This window comes from Gossypium arboreum, chromosome 9 (genome assembly GCF_025698485.1).
Source record: "Gossypium arboreum isolate Shixiya-1 chromosome 9, ASM2569848v2, whole genome shotgun sequence".
NCBI classification, from domain to species: domain Eukaryota; kingdom Viridiplantae; phylum Streptophyta; class Magnoliopsida; order Malvales; family Malvaceae; genus Gossypium; species Gossypium arboreum.
In genome coordinates this window covers 1,329,879-1,353,323 of record NC_069078.1, presented here as the reverse complement: position 1 = coordinate 1,353,323, position 23,445 = coordinate 1,329,879, and the positions used below count along the sequence as shown (strand labels likewise).

Genomic DNA, 23,445 nt, shown 5'->3' with positions numbered 1-23,445 from the left:
CCACAATTAATAAGTTTTTACTCCATTTAATATTTATTTTGAATTGACTGTCATCCTAGTTTGCTAAAGATAAAATGAAAAGAAAATGGAAGTGATGTGAATAAAACTTAGGATCTCTTAAGAAAATGCTAAACTCTTAACCATCAAAACTAAGTTATATCTTTATAAATTATTACATCTAACCCTATATATTTTGAGGTGTTACATGTTACATGATTGAATATACCTAACCACTGAATGCTATTTATAAAAATAAAATAAATTTTTGATTGGTATATAACTTTAATACTAATGAAGTGATAATCAATATGCCTAAAGTTCCGTTCAATTAATATTTTTATTTTACATAAATAAAATTATCATAACTGCTTTTGAAGAAAAGCCATTTTTATATCAAAATTAAGTTATAATTATCACAATTTTTATTATATTTTAAAATTAGAGTTTTATTTAAGTAATAATTCTTTTTAAATTATTAAATTTTTTAAAATAATAAATAAATTTTAAATGTATAAAAGACATTGTATTAAAAAACAAAGATTAGAAATCGTGACACTTGCACTCATATAAAATGAAGTAAATAAAAGAAAAAAGGTCATTTTATAATAATTTCAAAAATCAATTATAAGTATTTTAAGTAATAATTTTAAATTATATTATATTTAGTAATAAATGTGTAATTATCATAATTTGTATTGAACTAAAAGCATTTTAAATGTATAATTATCACAACTTTTATTTTTTTAACCTTTTAACTAATAACTTTTAAATGACAATTTATTAATATGACGGAAAATAAAAAGCTTCTCATTGGTTCAAAAGTTTTTCCAAAATTCATGTTTTCATATACACTAGCTTCTAATGTCGCATGTGTTGTATGTTATTTTACGCTTTAATATTTAATTAATTTTTAAAAATATTAAATTTTATTTGCAATAATTAGCCAAAATAATCTTTCTTATTTAAATTATTAGATAAAATTAAAATATATTAACTTATGTAATCAAATATCATAATAGAGAATTTTCAAATAATAATTAAAGTATTTTAACAATTTTTTGTTATTTATTTTAACATATTTAACATAATTAACTCTAATATTAATTAAGTGATAATTAAAATACTTATAATTAACACAACCTTTTAAACTAATAATTGTAATTTAAATTATAATTATACTTATCACAACTTTTTCCTATATTTTATAGTTAGAGTTCTATTCAAGTAAAACTCTATTTTAAAATTAGCAAAAAATTTCTTAACTATGTATCTTTTATTTTATTTTTTTAGCCTAAAAGTTTTTATAAACATCTCATCATTTTTTAAAACAAAAAGATAAATACATTTAGGTACGCCTTAAAAAATTAAAACTTAATTTTAATCCCACATGAATTAGAAAATATTCTCATAGCTCACGCTACCTATAAATAAGTGTTAATTTCTAGACTATTCCATTAGCTTTTAGTGTTTTTTTTCCATTTAAAGAAATTCAAAAGATTCATGAGAGATGACTTATAGTTTAAAGTTATTCATATATTATTGATATATAATAATATATATTATATGAAAGAGAGAAATAATTATCTTTCTATTAGTTTGAAAATAATTGAACTTTTCTAATCAAATAAAAATTTGTAGTAACTTATCATGGTGGTGATTCTAGTCAATACAATATTAAATTTTGTAAATGAATGGTGATTTCTGTCACGCCTCAAAATATACAGGGTCAATTGAAATAATTAATCAAGTAATGACCTAGGCTTAATGGTTAAGTAGTTAGTGCACTCTTCTCCCATTTCTTTTCATTTTAATTTCAGCAAACTAGGATAAAAACCACATTAGAACATATATTATATGGAGTGAAAACACTATGTACTCTTCTACTTACAAGAGACAATGCCAAGAGTATGCCAGTGAAGTGGGTTGTTATGCATACAGTGGATTGTGGTGTAGGCTTGAATACACCCTTCGAGTCTATCTTGAAAATAATTTTTCTATCTTGCAAAGCTCTGTAACAAATCTGATATAATAAGTTATTTATCATATATTTTGCTCTAAAACCCCAAATGCTAAGTTTTCCTTTTTAAATTTCCGAAAATAGGTTGAAAAAAATGAGAAAATGTAAACTGCTTTTTATAAATATTTTGTATCAATCTGTAACACATGAGATCCAGACCCAGTGAATCGAGTCTGGTTAAGGGCGTTACAAAAAAGGTATATCTTTAACCCTATTTCAACCTGATTCATTCCTTGTACATGGATCCATGGTTGATGATCGTTAGAAAATTTTTTTCGTTGCGCCACGGGGCGTACCGACGTTCCAACATGTGAGCATGATTATTGATTAGAGTTTAACCTTAAGTGGAATTTGGGTTAAAGATAGCTATAAATAGGACAACCTGATAGTGGAGAGAAATGTAGACACTCAATTTTGCCCGGGCCCAGAAATAAGTCCAAAAACAAAAATAATAAACCCCACAAAAAAAAAAACGAAGTCCAAGTTCAGTCCAGAATTACAAATATAATTTGGCCCGATCGGAATGGCCTATTACTTGAAAAGATTTAAGGTTCATCTACAAGTTTGACTCATATGGAAATATAATCTTCAATGATATGCAATCTTAGATGTGATATGCAATCTTAGATAAGATACAATCTTAGATATGATTGCAATCTTAGATATGATACAATCTTAGATATGATTGCAATCTTAGATATGATATACAATCTTAGAAGATATGATTTTGTAATCTTGGAGATTTAATTTGTAGATATCCTTTAATCTTAACCGTTGATGTAATTGATCTGTACCGTTGGATTTGGGGAGGCTCAACTATAAATAGAGGCCTCTCCTCTCATTGTAAAACAACTTGACTTCACTTGAGTTTTGGGAAGCAATAAGAATTCTTGAGAGCATTCACTCAAATTTCTCTCCCTCTTGCGTTCTTATTTTCTACGGTTTGTTCTTATTTATTCTTTGTTCATCTTCATTTTCAACCTTTTTATTTAATCCCTATCTCCTTATTTTTTTTAATTCTCTTTTATATTTTATTTTTTAATAATTTTATTATTTATATCAAATTATTTTTTATTAAATTCTATATTATTCATTGTTTTAAAAATATATTTCATTTAATTGAAAAAGTTTTTTCTTAAATAAGGCAATGTTTGGTGTTTAGAAATTCGGAAAATAGTGCCCTAACATGCTGGGTCGCGATTTTTTTAGTTTGACTAAATGACTAAATAACCAAATATCCTTTTAATAAATTTTCAAAATCATGAGATAATTTTAGTTACGAGGATTTAAAACATCATGTCCTAACATGCTGGATGTGATGTTTGTATACTTTCGGAACAAAGGAATCTCAAGTTTCAACTCTAAATTATTCAAGTTTTAAAATCTTTTCAAATTTTCTGACATTAAGACAAAAAATTATTCAATTTGGTACCAATTTTGGGCGTTACGAGGGTGCTAATCCTTCCTTGTACGTAACCGACTCCCGAACCTATTTTTCTCATAATTTCGTAGACCAAAATTAATGTTTTAAAACAAAACATTTTATAAGGTGATCCAATCACACCTAAAAAGATTGGTGGCGACTCCCGTTTTCGTTTTTCAAAAGTCGATCCTCGTTTTTAAAACATCCCTTTAAAAAATGGTTTCGACAGCTTGAACACCTGAAGGCCAGATCTGCTATACTTTAACCTGTTACCCTACTGCTTAGGAGGTTAAGGCGCATCTTCGATCTGCTCCACTACTGCTTAGGGAGATAAGATCCGCAATTTTGACCTGTTACCCTACTGCTTAGGGGATTAAGGCAAGTCGTCGTTGATCTGTTCCGCTACTGCTTAGGGAGATAAGATCTGTAATTTTAGCCTATTACCCTACTGCTTAGGGGGTTAAGGCGAGTCGTCGTCGATCTGCTCCGCTACTGCTTAGGGAGATAAGATCTGCGAACCTGTTACCCTACTGCTTAGGGGATTAAGGCGCTGAATTTTGTAATTTTCAATCAATCTTGCTACCTTGTCCACTAGGGAATCCACCTGTAAAATTGATGTCCTGGAATTTATGCTTATGCCAAATAATTAAGATGCCATGATCGAAATGAGTCAAATGCTCCTAATTAGACATATTATGATGCAAAATGTTTATGAAAATAACTCCTATTTCGGACGTCATCACTTATTCATCTATCGAGCTTTCCACCTCATTCGTCTTGACATATCAATCATACTCTACTCGTATGCCTCGAATCTTCTCCATCAATTTGGTCTACCGTATCATTCCCCAAATGTTACGACCCACTGAAGATGTTTATGAAATGATCCTTTCTTAAGATCAATATTGCTTAAAATGTCCAACCATCTTTTGGACCGAAGAAGAAAATCTCTCGAGTATCTCCAACCCATACATATGAGAATTCCTTAAACAATTGTCTTGTTTCAGTTTCTTGTATTATCTAGAAATTTCCAGAGTAATATGCAAAACTTCGTTTATGAAGATATTTTAGTTCATCTATCTATCATTATTTCAATGCAACATGCTTTATGAATAATGGGAGACAAATAAATTAATCCAAATTATTGGAAGGAATGCAAAAAGATTAACTTGAGAACATATCTTTGTGAAGAAAAAGAATCCAAAGATAGTAAATAGGATAGAAATCAGATGCCCCAGATATCGCCGCTTGAGTGTCTATACACCAGCTCCATGAAGACTTTTTTGAGTTCAACATGTGTTTAAAAGATCCAAAGTAATTCGTTGATGCCTCGATATCTAACATACTTCACTTCTCGTCGAATCCAGTATAGCAAGGTCACTGCATGACTTTCCAAATTTGAGCTGCCCTTTCGGGTTTTCAACTCAAAACCCCTTTGGTCCCAATGAGCCCTTTGCGGGATTTCACCTTGGCCTCTCCATTTTTCTTTTTTTCCTCTTTTTTCTTTTTTCTTTCTTTTTCTTTTTCTTTTCTTTTTTTTTCTCTTTTTTTTTTGCTTTTGAAATAGAAGTCCCAAAGTGCCCTTTGCGGGTTTTCACCTTGGCTTCCTTCAGACAAAGTACTCCTTGACCGAGTTCGAATTCACTAGATCAGATAAATTCTTTCTATCCATTTCTTGTCAAAATTAGTGCACCTTTAGAGAAAGCCCTCTTCCCAACATATGGCCCTTCCCAATTCGGCATTCTTTTACATGGGAAGGATCTCTTTCAGCACAAGGTTTCCTTTATGAAATCCTTTTGGATGAACCTTTTTCGTCATAAGTCTGTGTCATCCATTCTTGTTACGATTACTTAGGATGAATACTTTCAAGTTAAGTTTACTAGAGGTATTCAATTCTTGACTCCATCAAAGCTTGGAGGAAAAATCTTGATTCATAAACCCAAGAGAAAGGGATTGCCCAAAGACGCCCCGGGTATTGTTTGTCAAACCCTACAAAAAGATGGTTCAATGATTCTCAGCAGACAAGAATGAAGTTGCTGACTTTATCCTTCAACTTGGAAAGCTGAGGTACAGAGATTACTCTCGGAGCATACATCCCACCATAACTCGATGATGTTTCTGAAGCATCCCTAATCTTCATAAATTGCCTCCAACTGTGAAGCTGTTAAATGAGCGTAGCAAATAGGAGCCACAACAAATATGGCTGTGGTGCTCCTTTGATACATATAGGATAGAGAATGAATAAACTCTTGCAGATCATCAGCCAAAAACCCGACCTGGTCTAAGAGAACATGATAGTGGGTCTACCTCGTGATTCCAATCATTCCAGCATGGGCACCAAGGTAAAAAAAAATCATTGTTCTTTGGATGGCATACTTTGTTGTCAATGACAGTACCATATAGCACATTGTCAGGAGATCCCTGCTGAAAAAACTTGGTATGATGGTTTTTCGTACAACAATAACCACAATCTTTAGGGTTCCACTTCTCGTCAATGAACTTGCAAACCTCAATAACTTGATCAAAACTTGATTGAATTGAGACTCGCTAACCCTATCCCTGAAAATAATGATTTGATCAGGTTTCCTCTTCCTTGAACTTGTATAGAAGTCTAAGAGAGCTTCTTTCATGATACCGTCATCCACTTTTTTAGAAACTATTTTGAAGAAAGAATCTATCCTTTTAAGCTTCAGAGACTATGTACGGCCTGATGCCCCATAGCTAGAAATCAATGGCCACCGCTTGGAGCTAACCATAGCAGCTATTAACGGCACATCAGACTGCTCAGGAAAGCCAAACAATACACCCATTCTAAGGATGATGGTTGGAACCTTTGAAACAACTGGAATTGAAGGTGTTTGCCCCAGCGTCAGCATAAAGAGTAGGCGGTAGGTTCTTATGCCAATTTTTACCAGTCTCAGTTATCTTCTGTAATTTGTTTTTTTTTCTTTTCTTTTGGCAACCTTTGTTGTACTGTGGTATGGCACATTATCTTTGAAAAGACTGCAAACTTTTGACATTGTGCAGTTATATATAATCTTTTTTTTTTGAAATGGATGACTTTTGACTTTGTAATATTGGCATATGAAGCTATCTCCCCTCCTAATGGAGCAGTTGACATCCACAAAGGTGAGTCATTGTCAGCTTGAAACTTTCGACGAGCTCGGGCCCATAACATACATGCCCCATAAGTCTTGACTCCCTTAAATTAGGCATTCATTGTACAACTGATGCTATCCCTTTTCATGGTAAACCAACAGTGCCCCAAAACCTCATGTTTATTCTAACAATTGCAAATCCTCCTGCATGCGTTTTTGGACCACATTTTTGAATTCACATAATAGTCTCAACAAGGTATTGTCTTGTCTCCTTAGCTAATTCCAATTTCACAATCTTTCCTTCCACTAAGGCTATATTTCCTACCACCACTTCATGGGGTAAAAACCATTTTCAATAAATTCAGAAACAAGTCACAATTTCTGTCACCTTCAAAGTACTGAGATTCCTCTAAACACATATCGCACTCAAAAGGGACTCTAAATCTATAGTATCGTTGCTCATGTCATTGATATCTAGGGATCTATGATAGGCACACAAAAGAATATACAAGGAATAAATGAATTAAAAAATGACTATTTACATGAAATGAAAATTTATAAAGAATGTCAAAGGTCAAAAGAATTAAAATGAAAGAATATTTACTCGGATGAATAAAAGTATGTTTTATTGAAAATAAAAATGTCTGAACATGAGCCCACTTCTCAAAAGAAATCTCATTACTCCTAGGCTTTAGAGCAACAAGAGTGTTCTGAATATTACTCCATAAAATTCCTAAAGATTACAGGAAGTTCTTCTGCAGTCCAATTGTTTAAAGAAATTCCCGGTTCGTAAGGGCGAATGCCCTCAAGGTTTCTTTGTTCAGTCCCTTCCTCATGTATGACATTGAGAGGATGATTTTCATTTCCAAACACCTCCTTCTCCGGGTAAGCTATCCCTCCTGATACAAAAGTCGAGGATATGTAAGGGAACGTCGTTAATTTTCATTCAACTTCTTTTCCACTCAGCCGTGGCCCTCTTCTCTCTCTCTCTTTTTCTTTCTCTTTTTAATAACTTTAACTAATTAGGGTCTTTTTATGGATTTAAATGCATTTGATGTGATGCAATGCAAATGCATGAATGCAAAAGAAAAGGAGATGTTGATCTTGAATTCAATTCCATTAGAATAACTTTTCTAGAAAACAGATTTCTTTACATGAAAATAGATTACATATGCGATATTGCCCTTCATCGTCCAAGTAAACGCTAATCTTTTCTTCATGGTTGAATCCTGTAAATTCTCCAAAAGATGCCTTTGCTAGCTCCTTGCTGCTTAATCTGAGCCTCGATCTCTTGCTCGCTTATCTCCATAATACTCATCAAAAAGTGTCGGCTCTTGGATAATCTTCGTTGGCAATTAAATCAAGTCATGTATTCCTTCGTGGACTTCCGGCTTTCTCTCGTCATGCTCTTGGATAATCTTTGTTGGCTTGAATCTCTGGCAATTACATCATGTATTTCTCCGTGGACTACCAGCTTTCTCTCATCGTGTTTACTTGGACTACATTCAGATGACCGCACTATAATCTACTTTATCAAGAAATTTGTTTCCTTATGACAAACTATTCTATTTAGGAATCAAATTTTGAATTAACACCTTCTTTTCTTTGATGTAATGTAATACAAATGCATGAATACTAAAAGGTATCGATCTCAATTCAGTTTCATTTTAGAAAACGTTATTTAAGGAACAAAAGTCTTCTCATAAAACGGATTACAAATACGCTTTCGCTCGTAGGCCCAGAGTCTTAACCCTATCTAATAAAAAAGCTAACTCTCGACCTCTATCTGAACTGTAGCTCATATTGGTGCTCAACGTGCTTGCCCTTTCTACCAGTATCTGTAAATGATCAGCTATCTTTTGACTTTGAATTAGGGCTTCACCTATGAAGTAAGCTCTACAGCCAAAGACACCTCCTCCAATGTCTGTGAAGTTGCTCTGATTACCTTGAAAGAAAGATTGGCGAACAAGTAGGCATTCCAGCTCCGCAGCATACTGCCTTAAAATGATATCAAACATCCTCAGTGCTTCTTGAGAGTCTTCAAATTTACTTTACACGAACATTTTGAATTGCTTGCATGGGTATCTTCGCAGCATAGCTAATCTCCACTTTAAAAGTCTTTAAACGATACGATCTTCTTTAATCTCTTTCTTTCATGCTCATTTGGGCTATCCCAGCCATTAGGTCTTGCATTTCTATTATTTTTGATAGGTACAACGTCCTAAAGTACCATAGTAAATTCCAGCTTGTTGTTTGGTAGCGGTCCTATAGTAAGTGAGCCTTTCTACCATCATAAGCAAAATTCTTTCCATCCAATTCAATTTTGTATGTCTTATACCCCTACCATCCACGAGGTGACTATCTTCATCTGTAATGGTAGAAGTGTCCCTCAGTACTCCCCACGCTCACCTTGAATTGTTCATCTATCTTCATGTCAAGCAAATACTGTAATTCCCCATAACTGTTGTAGAACAATTGCTTGGCTTCGTTACTCCATTAATCCAATATTTCCTTTAACTCTTGGAGGTTATTTTGCATCACACTAATGAGAGTGTAATCCCATAATTCTGATGTGTATCCTTCGGTGACACTATTTCCTTTTTCTATCTGGGTTTTCTCTAACCAAGCACAAACGAAAGAGTTGTCCTCCACTTTATTAAGATATTCGTTCCCCATTACAAAACTTTCTAACTCAGAAATCGACACCTTTTAATGATAAATGACATGCAATGATAGCAAAATAAGAAAAACAAGTCAGTGTCACATATATAAAAAAATAATAATAAATAAGAACTTATAAAGGTAGGCACTAAAGGTCATCATCATACTACCTGGGGCAAGCACTTAAAGTTCACTATATGTAGTTTGGTTCTAAAGCAAGGGTACCTGAACCAGCAGATTCCTCAATCCTCACCAATTATAGGCTCATATGGACCAAGTTTGGTTCAGGGGGACACATTTCCCTATGGCCATGCGGAGATGAAAATCTCACGAAGACATAGGTACGGATGTATCCCGGAAGCAATCCACTAGCCCATGCGGAGGTGAAAACCTCACGAAAGCATAGCTTCTCACTCCCACTTAAGGGTGTGACCACAACGGTCATGCAAATGCAATGTGTGCGTAAACAATAACAAACATATGCAACTAACACATGTAAAAAATGACGTATTTTAAAAATTTTCTAATTTTCCGACATTAAGACAGAAATAATCAATTTTTGGCTTGACTCTCTTATGGAGTCCCCAGTGGAGTCGCCAAGCTGTCGAAACCATTTTTTAAAGGGATGTTTTAAAAACGGGGATTGACTTTTGAAAAATGAAAACGGGAGTCGCCACCAATGTTTTGTTTTAAAACATTAATTTTGGTCTACGAAATTATGAGAAAAATAGGTTCGAGAGTCGGTTACGTACGAGGAAGGATTAGCACCCTCGTAAAGCACAAAATTGGTACCAAATTGAATAATTTTTTGTCTTAATGTCAGAAAATTTGAAAAGATTTTAAAACTTGAATAATTTAAAGTTGAAACTTGAGATTCCTTTGTTCCGAAAGTATACAAACATCACATCCAGCATGTTAGGACACGATGTTTTAAATCCTCGTAACTAAAATTATCTCATGATTTTGAAAATTTATTAAAAGGATATTTGATTATTTAATCAAACAAAAAAAATCGCGACCCAGCATGTTAGGGCACTATTTTCCGAATTTCTAAACACCAAACATTGCCTTATTTAAGAAAAAACTTTTTCAATTAAATGAAATATATTTTTAAAACAATGAATAATATAGAATTTAATAAAAAATAATTTGATATAAATAATAAAATTATTAAAAAATAAAATATAAAAGAGAATTAAAAAAAATAAGGAGATAGGGATTAAATAAAAAGGTTGAAAACGAAGATGAACAAAGAATAAATAACAACAAACCGTAGAAAATAAGAACGCAAGAGGGAGAGAAAATTGAGTGAATGCTCTCAAGAATTCTTATTGCTTCCCAAAACTCAAGTGAAGTCAAGTTGTTTTACAATGAGGGGAGATGCCTCTATTTATAGTTGAGCCTCCCCAAATCCAACGGTACAGATCAATTATGTAACATTACGAAATAGGGCCTAAACGGAACAGTGGTTGTGAAACCACAAATTCAGGGTAGAAAAAAAATTTATTTTATTATTATTTTGAGGTTCATGGTATGATTACATGATTGTGCGAAAATTTCGTGATAAAATTCTATGCATAAAGTGGTTAAATTGAGGTTAGGGACTAAATCGAATAATTTGCAAAACTTGCATTCTAGAAGTTTTTAGTATGAAATTATTTTGGAATATTAATTAGGAGATCTTAAATGGTAATTTGACCAATTTTAAGTTCATGGACAAAATTAGGACATGGAAGGAATTTTTGAAAGTTTAGTAAGGAGGGGTATTTTGGTCATTTGGTTATTAACATTAATAAAAAGATAAAAAGATGATAAAATTGTATCATCTTCTTCAAGTTACCAGCCGAACCTTACCTCTCTCCATAACTGGGGTTTCTTCAACTTTCAAGCTTCATAGTAAGTGATTCCAAGCCCCGTCTTTAATGATCTTTACGTTTTTGAAGTCCCGGTAGCTCGATAAAGCTTATGCTAGCAATAATTTAAGTTAGGAATCAAATTTGGAAAAATACCCATAGGTGAAATTTGTGTATTTTGATGTTTTATGATGTAATATGAGGTTTTAAATTATGTTAGACAACTTGTGCTACTTGGTTTTAAGTGAAAACGAGTAAAAAGGCTCAATTAGTAAAAATACCTAATAGTTATAAGTACATGTTAGTGTGTGAATTTGATGTTGTCATAGAAGGGAAAAATGATCAGCATGTCATAAAACATAAGAAAATAGGATGAAGTTTAATTTACGAGCCTTGGGGCAAAAGTGCAAATATGTGAAAGTTTAGGGGCAAAAATATAATTTTGCCAAAGTTTGAGTAAAAGGTTGTTTTGATAAATGTTGATATTAAATAAGCTAAATTTGCTATTATAGATCAAGAAGAACGAAATTCGGGAGTAGATCGGGGAAAAGAAAAAGTAAAGGACTAAATTGTAAAGTTTAGTCACATTTTGTATCGAGGTAAGTTTACAGTAAATAAATGCAATATTCTTTTATTTTACATTATTATTGTCAATTTCCAGCATTTATATATTTATGTTATGAAAATATTTAAAGTCGAATTTAAAGTGAAGTGACAGAGGAAAAGTGTTAGAAAGCCCCGGTTGAACCCTAGGAATGTTAGGATATTAGGGTTGACAGGATAGAACAGAAATGAGCCATGTAAGCCCATATTAGAAATATGGCTTTGGAGACAGGATTGAGCCATGTAAGTCCATATTATATATGGCATTGGAGATAGGAATAATTCATGTAAGTCCATGTCAAAGACATGGCATTGGCGAGATAATATTGATGAGCAGAGCGACCCTAGTATCCTTAGTATTCCGAGTGGTTCAACGGGTCAGGATACGAGTTAAATTACAGTGAATTAACAGCAAAGGAAAATTAGATTATATTTATGAAAAGGAAAGGTCGGGTAAGAAAGAAGGTAAGGAATAAAGAAGAAGATAGAAATTGAGAAGTAAAGAAATTTATGATGTTAGATGATATTATGCATAATTATCCATTATGTTGAATGTTGTGATTTATTTGCTTGTAAGATTACTAAGCCTAGTGCTTAATCTCTTTATTTTCTTCTTCTTATAGTACTTATCTAGCCACTCAGGGATCGAAGGAAACGTCGGAGGCCGATCACACTATCAAAGAAATAACTCGGTATAATTAGATGTTTTGTTTTGTGTATGGCATGTATAGAAACTTAGCTACTTTTGGTATAATATGAACAATGAATGATGTGTAAATACTTGCTAGTGATTAGCTAATAAAAATGGCCGATGATATGCATGTTTATTAATATGTATGATTGAATGGTGATTATCACATGAAAATTATGAAAATGTGAAAGTAACCTAAAAATAGATTCAAGTAATGAAATGACGTAACTTTGAAAAATCACTAAAAATTGTAGAAACATAGTTTAAAGATGAATAATATATTAAATTAAAGCTTATTATGTCTATTTTCTTATGGAATAAGAAAAATAGGTAAAGGTGTTATATTTTATGATATATTTAAGTTTTAGTGAAACAGGGTTAGAGCAATTTTTGGATCCCCTGTTTCAACTTTGGAAATTCACCATAAATTGTACAAAACTAATTAGAAGTTATACTTTATATGGTTATAATCCTTGCTGAGTCTAGTTTTAATAAAAACAAACGGCTTAGTGATATGAATTTTGTACAGGGAGAAACATGGTTTGTAATAAGAAAAGGTTAGTGTAGTTGAGTTTTGAAATAGGGGAAACTTTAACTAATAAACTGTACTAATTGGCCAAGTCAAAAATATATAAAAAAATTAGTAGATATATATATGAGTCTAGTTTCAGGAAAAATTTACGGATCTTAATTTGAGTTTGAACTCAAGATATGAATTTTTAGGCGACTACGATCTGAAATGCCAAAGACATTCGAAATGCTTAAATAAACAATTTAAAACTATTTAAGTGATAGATTAAGTTTAGTAATGCCTCGTGCTCGATTCTGACAACAGTCTCAGGTAAGGAGTGTTACATTTATTGGTATTAGAGTAGGTTTAGTCGGTTCTCGAAACAGTTAGTGTGAGAAAAAGTCTAGCTATACATGCCATACTTGTATTTTGATAGTGTGACGACTCCTAACGATTTTTTTTTAAATATTTTGTTTTATAGTAATGGATCCCGGGCGAGCCGGTGATGATGATGTAGAAAGTAATGCGCTTGCTTCCACGTAAGGGCGCGCCATCCGAGAATAGGCGATAATAATTGATCGGGAGGAGTGACTCGAAGCTCTCTTAGAGCTTTGAATGATTTGTTTACCGAGTTCGTTAAATGCGAATCCGGCGATTAGACCTCCACCCCTCATGATTCTCGGGCTACCCATGTAGCTCAAGCTTCCCGATTCATGAGTGCAGTGGTAAGAGAAAACCACCAGTTGATAGAATCAGAAACAAGGGCGAAGAGTTCCGAGCAACAAAAGATGATGATGCGAAAAAGCGAATTTTGGTTAGAAAATACTATCGAGTCTTTGACGAATTATCTTGTACACCGAGGAATGTATGAAATGTGTAGTATCACTTCTTAGAGACTCACCTACTATTGGTGGAAGACACTTGTATCGGTTGTACCGAAAGAGAGGTCACTTGGGATTTCTTTCAGGAAGAATTTTGTAAAAGTACATCATCGAGGTTTATTGACCGAAGAGAAAGGAATTCTGGAATTGAAACAAGGCAATATGATTGGTGACCGATTATGAGCGTGAATTTGTCGTGCTCGATAAATATGCTCAAGAATGTGTGTCCACAAAGGCTATCATGTGTAAAAGGTTTGAGGATGGGTTAAATGATGATATCCGATGTCGGTGGGTGTCCTAGAAATAAAAGAGTTCGTTATTTTAGTTGAGAGAGCACAGTAAAGGCGATGAGCTATTAAAAGAAAAGGCAAAGTTGAGACAGAGACACAAGATACAAAGAAGAGACAGATGAGCGAGATCATTTCGGCTACATCCAAGAGGCCAGAGAGTTTTCTACGGATCTAGCTTTTCACAGGCAATCTAGTCGAATAGAGGTAGCGAGTTTAAGGATCCGAAGGCTCGGACCACCTCGACTACGAGTGTAGGTAATGTCAAGCAGGGTAGATCGTGGTGTCCACGATGTGGTAGACTTCATTATGGTCCTTGTCGGGCGGTAAAATGTTTGCTATAAATGTGGTGCTCCAGATCATTTTGTACGAGAATGTCCGTAAGTGGCTAGCCGAGAGGTAACACAGAGTGCTAGATCCTAAATGCTCCTACTAGAGGTAGATCACCGAGGCAACCGGAGTAGGAGCAAATAATGAGGTACCTCTAGAGATTCGTTGTGAGACCGGATGTTAGAGCCCTGTAAGGACTTATGCTATTCGTGCACGCCAAGAGGCATCCTCCCCGATGTGATTACGGTACATTTTCTCTACATGATATTAATGTCATTGCTCGATTGATCCGGGTTCGACTCATTCTTATGTTTGTATGAAATTGATGCCTAGTATAAGTATGCCTATAGAATCTACAGAATTTGTGATTAAAGTATTGAATCCATTAGGCAAGCATGTATTAGTAGATAAAGTATGTAGAAATTATCCTTTAATGATTAGAGGCTCTTGTTTTTCTACCGATCTCATGCTATTGCCATTTGATGAGTTTGATGTGATTCTTGGTATGGATTGGTTGACTACACATGATGTGATAGTGAATTGTGGAAAGAAATTCATTGAGTTGAAGTGTGAAAATGGTGAAATTCTTGGGTTAATTGAAGAGTCGATAGTTCATTTCCATAATTTACGTTATGTCCGCTTTCGAAATACTTGAGAAAAGGGTATGAAGCTTATCTTGCTTTTGTGTTGAACACTAAAGATCCGAATTGAAAATTGAATCGATTACTGTGGTATGTGAGTTTCCGATGTGTTTCCTAAGAACTACCGGGTTTGCCTCTGTTAGAGAAGTTGAGTTTGGTATTGAGTTGATTCTAGGTACCACGCCCATTTCTATTGCTCCTTATAGAATGGATCTATTAGAATTGAAAGAATTGAAAGCTCAGTTGCAGGAATTAACAGATAAAGGCTTTGTAAGACCCAAGAGTTCACCATGGGTGCACCAGTGCTATTTGTGAAAAAAAAGACGGATCAATGAGATTGTGCATAGATTATCGGCAACTTAACAAGGTAACAATGAAGAACAAGTATCCATTGCCTAGAATTGATGATTTGTTTGATCAATTGAAGGAGCCACCGTGTTTTCCAAGATAGATTTGAGATCCGGATACTATCGCCATGAGTTAAAGAGTCGATGTCCCAAGATCGCTTCGGACTAGGTATGGTCATTATGAGTTCCTTGTGATGCCATTTGGCTTGACTAATGCTCCCGCCATTTTCATGGACTTAATGAACCGAATTTTTAGACCATACTTAGATAAGTTTGTAGTTGTGTTCATTGATGATATTTTGATTTATTCTCATGATGAGACCGAGCATGCGAGCATTTGAGAACAGCTTTACAAATTCGAGAGATAATCGGTTGTATGCCAAGTTCAAGAAAAGTGAGTTCGTTACGAGAAGTTGGTTTTCTTGGACATATTGTCTCGGTGAAGGTATTAAGGTTGATCTGAGTAAGATTTCAGCCATTGTTGATTGGAAGCCTCCTAGAAATGTATCGGTTAGAAGTTTTCTTGGTCTTGCGGATATTATAGACGATTTGTGGAGGATTTTCCATGATAGCTACCCGATGATGAGACTGCTATGGAAGGATGTTAAGTTTGAATGGACTGAGAAGTGCCAACAAAGTTTTGACAAGTTAAAGGTATTGTTGACTAAGCTCTATCTTAGTACAAATAGGAACCGGGTAAAGAATTTGTGATTTACAGTGATGCATCCTTGAATGGGCTCGGTTGTGTACTCATGCAGGAAGGAAAGGTAATTGCATATGCCTCTAGACAATTGAAGCCACATGAGAAAAATTATCCGACACATGATTTAGAGCTAGCTGCTATTGTATTTGCATTGAAGATTTGGAGACATTATTTGTATGGTGAAAGGTGCCGGATATTTACCGATCATAAAAGCTTGAAATACTTGATGACTCAAAAAGATTTGAATTTGAGGCAAAGAAGATGGTTGGAATTGCTTAAAGATTATGAGTTAGTGATTGATTATCACCCAGGTAAGGCAAATGTAGTTGCTAACGCTTTAAGCAGGAAACTTTTATTTACATTGCGAGCTTTGAATACCAATTTAGCCATGTCAGATGATGGTTCTATTTTAGCTGAATTTAGAGCTAAACCGGTATTTCTTGAAGTGATTTGTGAAGCTCAGAAAGATGATAATGAGTTACAAGCTAAAAGAGTTCAATGTGAGTCAGGCATAGAATCAAATTTCTGGATTGGTTCTGATGGTTGTTTGATGTTTAGAGACAGAATTTGTGTACCAAAGAATGATGAGCTTATTCGGAAGATTTTACAGAAGCACATAGCGATTCTTTATCTATTCATCCAGCGGTACAAAATGTATAATGATTTGAAGAAATTGTATTGGTGGGTAGGAATGAAAAGAGATATTTCGAGTTTGTTTCTAGATGCTTGATTTGTCAACGGTAAAGGCGAACATCGGTACCCTCGGATTATTGCAACTGTGCTAGTTCCGAATGGAAATGGGACGAGTTACTATGGATTTTGTGACAGGATTGCCGTTAACACCGAAAAAGAAAAATGCAGTATGGGTTGTGATTGATAAGCTAACTAAGTCGGCTCATTTTATCCTAATTGTATGGATTATTCACTTGAAAAGTTGGCGAGTTATACATTTCGTAGATAGTTAGACTACATGGAGTGCCCTTATCGATCATTTCGACAGAGATCCAAGATTTACTTCACGGTTCGGAAGAAGTTACAAGAGGCTTTAGGTACGAAGTTGAGTTTTAGTACGACTTTTCACCCTCGAATCGATGGTCGATCGAGAGAGTTATTCGGTACTTGAAGATATGCTTAGATGTTGTGTATTAGAATTTCAAGGTAGTTGGGAAAAATACTTACCATTGGTAGAGTTTGCCTACAATAATAGTTATCATCAAGTTTGAAGATGGCACCTTATGAAGCTTTGTATGGACGTAAATGCCGCACACCTTTATATTGGATGAGCTTAAAGAAAGCCGATTTACGGGGTTGATCTAGTTAAAGAAAGAAGAAAAGTGAAAGTTATCGAAATTGTTTAAGCGACTTGAGACGGTGAAGTCGTATGCGATTTAAAAGAAAAGAGATCGAATATCAAGTTGGTGACAAAGTTTTTCTGGAAGTATCCCCGTGGAAGAAAGTTCTCAGATTTTGCAAGAAAGGCAAACTAAGTCCACGTTTTATTGGACCGTTTGAAGTGATTGAGAGAGTCGGACCATTAGCATATCGGTTAGCTTTGCCGATTGAGTTAGAGAAGATCCATAATGTATTTCATGTGTCTATGCTACGTCGTTATCATTCAGATCTGTCACATGTGATTTCTCAGACAGAGGTTGAGATTCACCGACATGACTTGGTGAAGAACCGGTAAAGATTCTAGTTCGAGAGGTAAAGCAATTAAGGAACAAAAGTATTGTACTTGTGAAAGTACTATGGAATAGACATGGGGTAGACGAGGCTACATGGGAACCCGAAGAGGCTATGCGAAAACAGTACCCATATCTCTTCACAGGTAAGATTTTCGGGACGAAAATCCCTAAAGAGGGGGATTTTCGGGACGAAAATCCCTAAAGAGGGGGAGAAATGTAACATTCCGAAATAGGGCCTAAACGGAACAATGGTTGTGAAACCACAAATTCAGGGTAGAAAAAAAATTTATTTTATTATTATTTTGAGGTTCATGGTATGATTACATGATTGTGTGAAAATTTCGTGATAAAATTCTATGCATAAAGTGCTTAAATTAAGGTTAGGGACTAAATCGAATAATTTGCAAAACTTGCATTCTAGAAGTTTTTAGTATGAAATTATTTTGGAATATTAATTAGGAGATCTTAAATGGTAATTTGACCAATTTTAAGTTCATGGACAAAATTAGGACATGGAAGGAATTTTTGAAAGTTTAGTAAGGAGGGGTATTTTGGTCATTTGGTTATTAACATTAATAAAAAGATAAAAAGATGATAAAATTGTATCATCTTCTTCAAGTTACCAGCCGAACCTTACCTCTCTCCATAGCTGGGGTTTCTTCAACTTTCAAGCTTCATAGTAAGTGATTCCAAGCCCCGTTTTTAATGATCTTTACGTTTTTGAAGTCCCGGTAGCTCGATAAAGCTTATGCTAGCAATAATTTAAGTTAGGAATCAAATTTGGAAAAATACCCATAGGTGAAATTTGTGTATTTTGATGTTTTATAATGTAATATGAGGTTTTAAATTATGTTAGACAACTTGTGCTACTTGGTTTTAAGTGAAAACGAGTAAAAAGGCTCAATCAGTAAAAATACCTAATAGTCATAAGTACATGTTAGTGTGTGAATTTGATGTTGTCATAGAAGGGAAAATGATCAGCATGTCATAAAACATAAGAAAATAGGATGAAGTTTAATTTACGAGCCTTGGGGCAAAAGTGAAAAAATGTGAAAGTTTAGGGGCAAAATATAATTTTGCCAAAGTTTGAGTAAAGGGTTGTTTTGATAAATGTTGATATTAAATAAGCTAAATTTGCTATTATAGATCAAGAAGAACGAAATTCGGGAGTAGATCGGGAAAAGAAAAGTAAAGGACTAAATTGTAAAGTTTAGTCACATTTTGTATCGAGGTAAGTTTACGATAAATAAATGCAACATTCTTTTATTTTACATTATTATTGTCAATTTCAGCATTTATATATTTATGTTATGAAAATATTTAAAGTCGAATTTAAGGTGAAGTGACAGAGGAAAAGTGTTAGAAAGCCGGTTGAACCCTAGGAATGTTAGGATATTAGGGTTGACAGATGTAACGAAATGAGCCATGTAAGCCCATATTAGAAATATGGCTTTGGAGATGAGATTGAGCCATGTAAGTCCATATTATATATGGCATTGGAGACAGGAATAATTCATGTAAGTCCATGTCAAAGACATGGCATTGGCAGGATAATATTGATAGACAGGAACGACCCTAGTATCCTTAGTATTCCGAGTGGTTCAACGGGTCAGGATACGAGTTAAATTACAGTGAATTAACAGCAAAGGAAAAGTAGATTATATTTATGAAAAAGGAAAGGTCAGGTAAGAAAGAAGGTAAGGGAATAAAGAAGAAGATAGAAATTGAGAAGTAAAGAAATTTATGATGTTAGATGATATTATGCATAATTATCCATTATGTTGAATGTTGTGATTTATTTGCTTGTAAGCTTACTAAGCCTAGTACTTAATCTCTTTATTTTCTTCTTCTTATAGTACTTATCTAGCCACTCGGGGATCGAAGGAAACGTCGGAGGCCGATCACACTATCAAAGAAATAACTCGGTATAATTAGATGTTTTGTTTTGTGTATGGCATGTATAGAAACGTAGCTACTTTTGGTATAATATGAACAATGAATGATGTGTAAATACTTGCTAGTGATTAGCTAATAAAAATGACCGATGATATGCATGTTTATTAATATGTATGATTGAATGGTGCTTATCACATGAAAATTATGAAAATGTGAAAGTAACCTAAAAACAGATTCAAGTAATGAAATGACGTAACTTTGAAAAATCACTAAAAATTGTAGAAACATAGTTTAAAGATGAATAATATATTAAATTAAAGCTTATTATGTCTATTTTCTTATGGAATAAGAAAAATAGGTAAAGGTGTTATATTTTATGATATATTTGAGTTTTAGTGAAACAGGGTCGAGAGATTTTTGGATCCCTGTTTCAACTTTGGAAATTCACCATAAATTGTAAAAACTAATTAGAAGTTATACTTTATATGGTTATAATCCTTGTTGAGTCTAGTTTTAATAAAAACAAACGGCTTAGTGATATGAATTTTGTACAGGGAGAAACATGGTTTGAAATAAGAAGAGGTTAGTATAGTTGAGTTTTGAAACAGGGGAAACTTTAACTAATAAACTGTACTGATTGGCCAAGTAAAAAATATATAAAACAAATTAGTAGATAGATATATGAGTCTAGTTTCAGGAAAAATTTACGGATCTTAATTTCGAGTTTCGGAACTCAAGATATGAATTTTTAGGGGACTACGACGCAGAATGGCAGCACATTCCGAAATGCTTAAATAAACAATTTAAAACTATTTAAGTGATAGATTAAGTTTAGTAATGCCTCGTGCTCGATTCTGACAACAGTCTCGGGTAAGGAGTGTTACAAATTACATCAACGGTTAAGATTAAAGGATATCTACAAATTAAATCTCCAAGATTACAAAATCATATCTTCTAAGATTGTATATCATATCTAAGATTACAATCATATCTAAGATTGTATCATATCTAAGATTGCAATCATATCTAAGATTGTATCATATCTAAGATTGCATATCACATCTAAGATTGCATATCATTGAAGATTATATTTCCATATGAGTTAAACTTGTAGATGAACCTTAAATCTTTTCAAGTAATGGGCCATTCTGATCGGGCCAAATTATATTTGTAATTCTGGACTGAACTTGGACTTCTTTTTTTTTTTGTGGGGTTTATTATTTTTGTTTTTGGACTTATTTCTGGGCCAGGGCAAAATTGAGTGTCTACAAGAAAATTTTCATTTCATCTTCTCCGCTTGCCTTTGTTATCATCGAAGAAAAACTAGAGGTGTTCTTAATTGTTAACGAAAGTGTTGTTTGTCAAGCTTATAAAAGTGTTTACCTTAAACTATCTACTGGTAAATTCTTAAATCCCTATTTATGTTTTACCAGATAGAAAAAGGGTTGTTGTAAGAGTTCTTCAGTAGGGATTTCATCTAAATACTAGATAGGAAGGAAAATTCCCACTGGAAACTTTTTGCATGTTTACTGATTCATGTTATTTCATTCAAATTTTTTTGTTTTTATATTTAAAGAAGTCATTTGTTTCTTTAAAAAAAGCAACGGGAGAAGGTCCCAATACTGAAGGGAAAGAACCTGTTAAAGTAAGGAAAGCTATGAGTGAAGATTTTTGGTGAATTCCTTTGTAAATTGAGTTTGTTATCTGCATTATTTCATTTAAACCTACCTATTTTACATCTAGGTAAGTGGCTCTAACCTTTGGTCCTGTATTCACATTAAAAATTGGACATGTTTAAGGAGTTGATGTATATACAGTAATAATCAATAAATCAGAAACAAAAATCTTGCATGTGCATAGGTATAAATACTCCTTCTTTGGTGCCCAAGCTCCGTATCTAGAATGGTGTACAGAGGTATCAGAGGGTTGTTACATATGATGATGAAAAGAAGATATAGGATATTATGTTTTGCCTCAAGTATGGCACTCTAGTGTAAAGAGTGACTGGTGAATACCTGACCTTGTGGAGGAACATTTATCTGTTCAAAATACAAGGAGGAATAATAGAGGTATGGAGGATATGATTGGTTTAATGGCTCTAATGAGCTATATAAAGATACAGGAAAAATGGTTCTGCATAACTAGGATTAAAAGCTAGCATAAGGAAGAGAGTATGCGGAATAAAAAGGGTGTATGTTGTGTATAACCAAGTGTAAATTGTACGATAAACAGTCATAAAAAGGTAGTCTACAAAAATGGCGTACACGCAGAGCAATTGTGCCTCGTGTCTGTTATATGCGGGTCTTCAATAGCGGATAGTGTCCGCCATGAGGCTGAGTCTATTTCTGGAAGTATCCGCCAGTGGATACTTCATAACAAAGAGAGTTGTATCCACTAGAAGTGGCGCACCTTTTTGTCAATTTAAGTCTTAGTCTCATAATGTCTGTTGGACCTTATTATGGGATTATACTTCCTTGGAATTTACTAATTTCTTATGAACTTACTTAGTTTCTTTCTTCTTATTTTCAGGCTTTTAGGTGGACGTACCATTGTAGGGAATCAACCAAATTTGTAGCCTATTTGTGAGCCATCTATTGTCTTGATTTAACATGTAATTGTTAGGGTATTAGGATGTCTGTTAGCTGCCGTCAGTTTGAAATTATAAGCCTGTATTCAAAAATATTATTTTGTAATTCATGATGTTTATGTATAGCCTTGCTGAGCTTTATGCCAGACTTTTTTTATGTGATACCAGTCCTTAGGGATGAATTTTAAACTGCTGCTTGAGCGATAACTCATTAGTGATTTTGTCCGAACTTGTGAATATTTATAAAGCTTCTGGCACTTACAATTTACTCACATCCCAAGTATAGCTTGTGTAGTACTACTTTAAATCACCTTCAACTTTCTATATGTTTTTCAAAATATTGGGACATCGTTCCAGCTAGCGGGTGTCTACCAAGTTAAAATATTTGGTCTTCAAATGGTTTTGTTAGTTCAACAGTTTTAACTTGTGGCTCTCCATACCTGGATCCGATGATCAGGTCAGGCATGGGGTGTTACACCCCTGAATCCTACCCTAAACTTGGGATTCTTGAGCCGTAGAATCCAAAATAAAATTCAAACATCGCATCCTAATTTTTTTAGAAAAACTCTTTTAACATTTTGAAAAACTATTCAAAACTATTTAGACTTTTCAAGAAAACGCTTTTTGTTAGAAGCAGTTTTTAGGCTTGCCACGTTCAATCTTTTTCAACATTTTGAAGTTATGTTTGATATCCGAGGGTAGTATTTCTTATAAATTTAATTCATTTTGTTTAGAGGTTCCATACTGAAATTTCGAGCAGATTGTTTTCATAAAGAGATTTGCATAAGGAGAAGATTGTTTATGTAAAAAATCTAAATTTCAAAAACCAGTCCAACAACGTAAATTAGTTCAAGTAAGTGTCATTGTTTGAATTTGAATAATATGTACTCATTTTTCTATTTAATGTTTTGGCTTTAAACATGTGAAATAGGTTATTTGGTTGAACATGAGTAGACGAATTAGAGCCGTCATATATTACGATAGTCAAATTTGTGACACCAAAATTGGGGTCATTTTTGTATCAACCCAATCTACAAAATTAACTTTCACCTACAGCATAAAATTGCATGAGCTTCGGTCAAGAATTAGAAGGAATGTGTCAACTTCTGGCTAGATAAGAATTTCGAGCTTGAAATATATATATATATATATATATATATATATATAACGTCACTGAACCTATTTAGATATGATATATTTGAGCTCAAAGGTGATATAAAGGTCAAGGCGA

General features: G+C 33.7%; 1 long non-coding RNA gene and 1 pseudogene across 1 annotated transcript; one reads left to right on the top strand and one right to left on the bottom strand.

The window, feature by feature from the left end:
- Positions 1–5,484: 5,484 nt before the first annotated feature.
- LOC128280738 (protein argonaute 4-like) lies at positions 5,485–6,316 on the bottom strand (annotated as a pseudogene).
- A 5,248-nt stretch (positions 6,317–11,564) lies between these two features.
- Positions 11,565–12,486, top strand: LOC128280511 (uncharacterized). The gene is made up of 2 exons (XR_008270602.1): positions 11,565–11,651; positions 12,279–12,486. It is a non-coding gene; the product is annotated as an uncharacterized LOC128280511 (long non-coding RNA).
- The last annotated feature ends 10,959 nt before the right edge of the window (positions 12,487–23,445 follow it).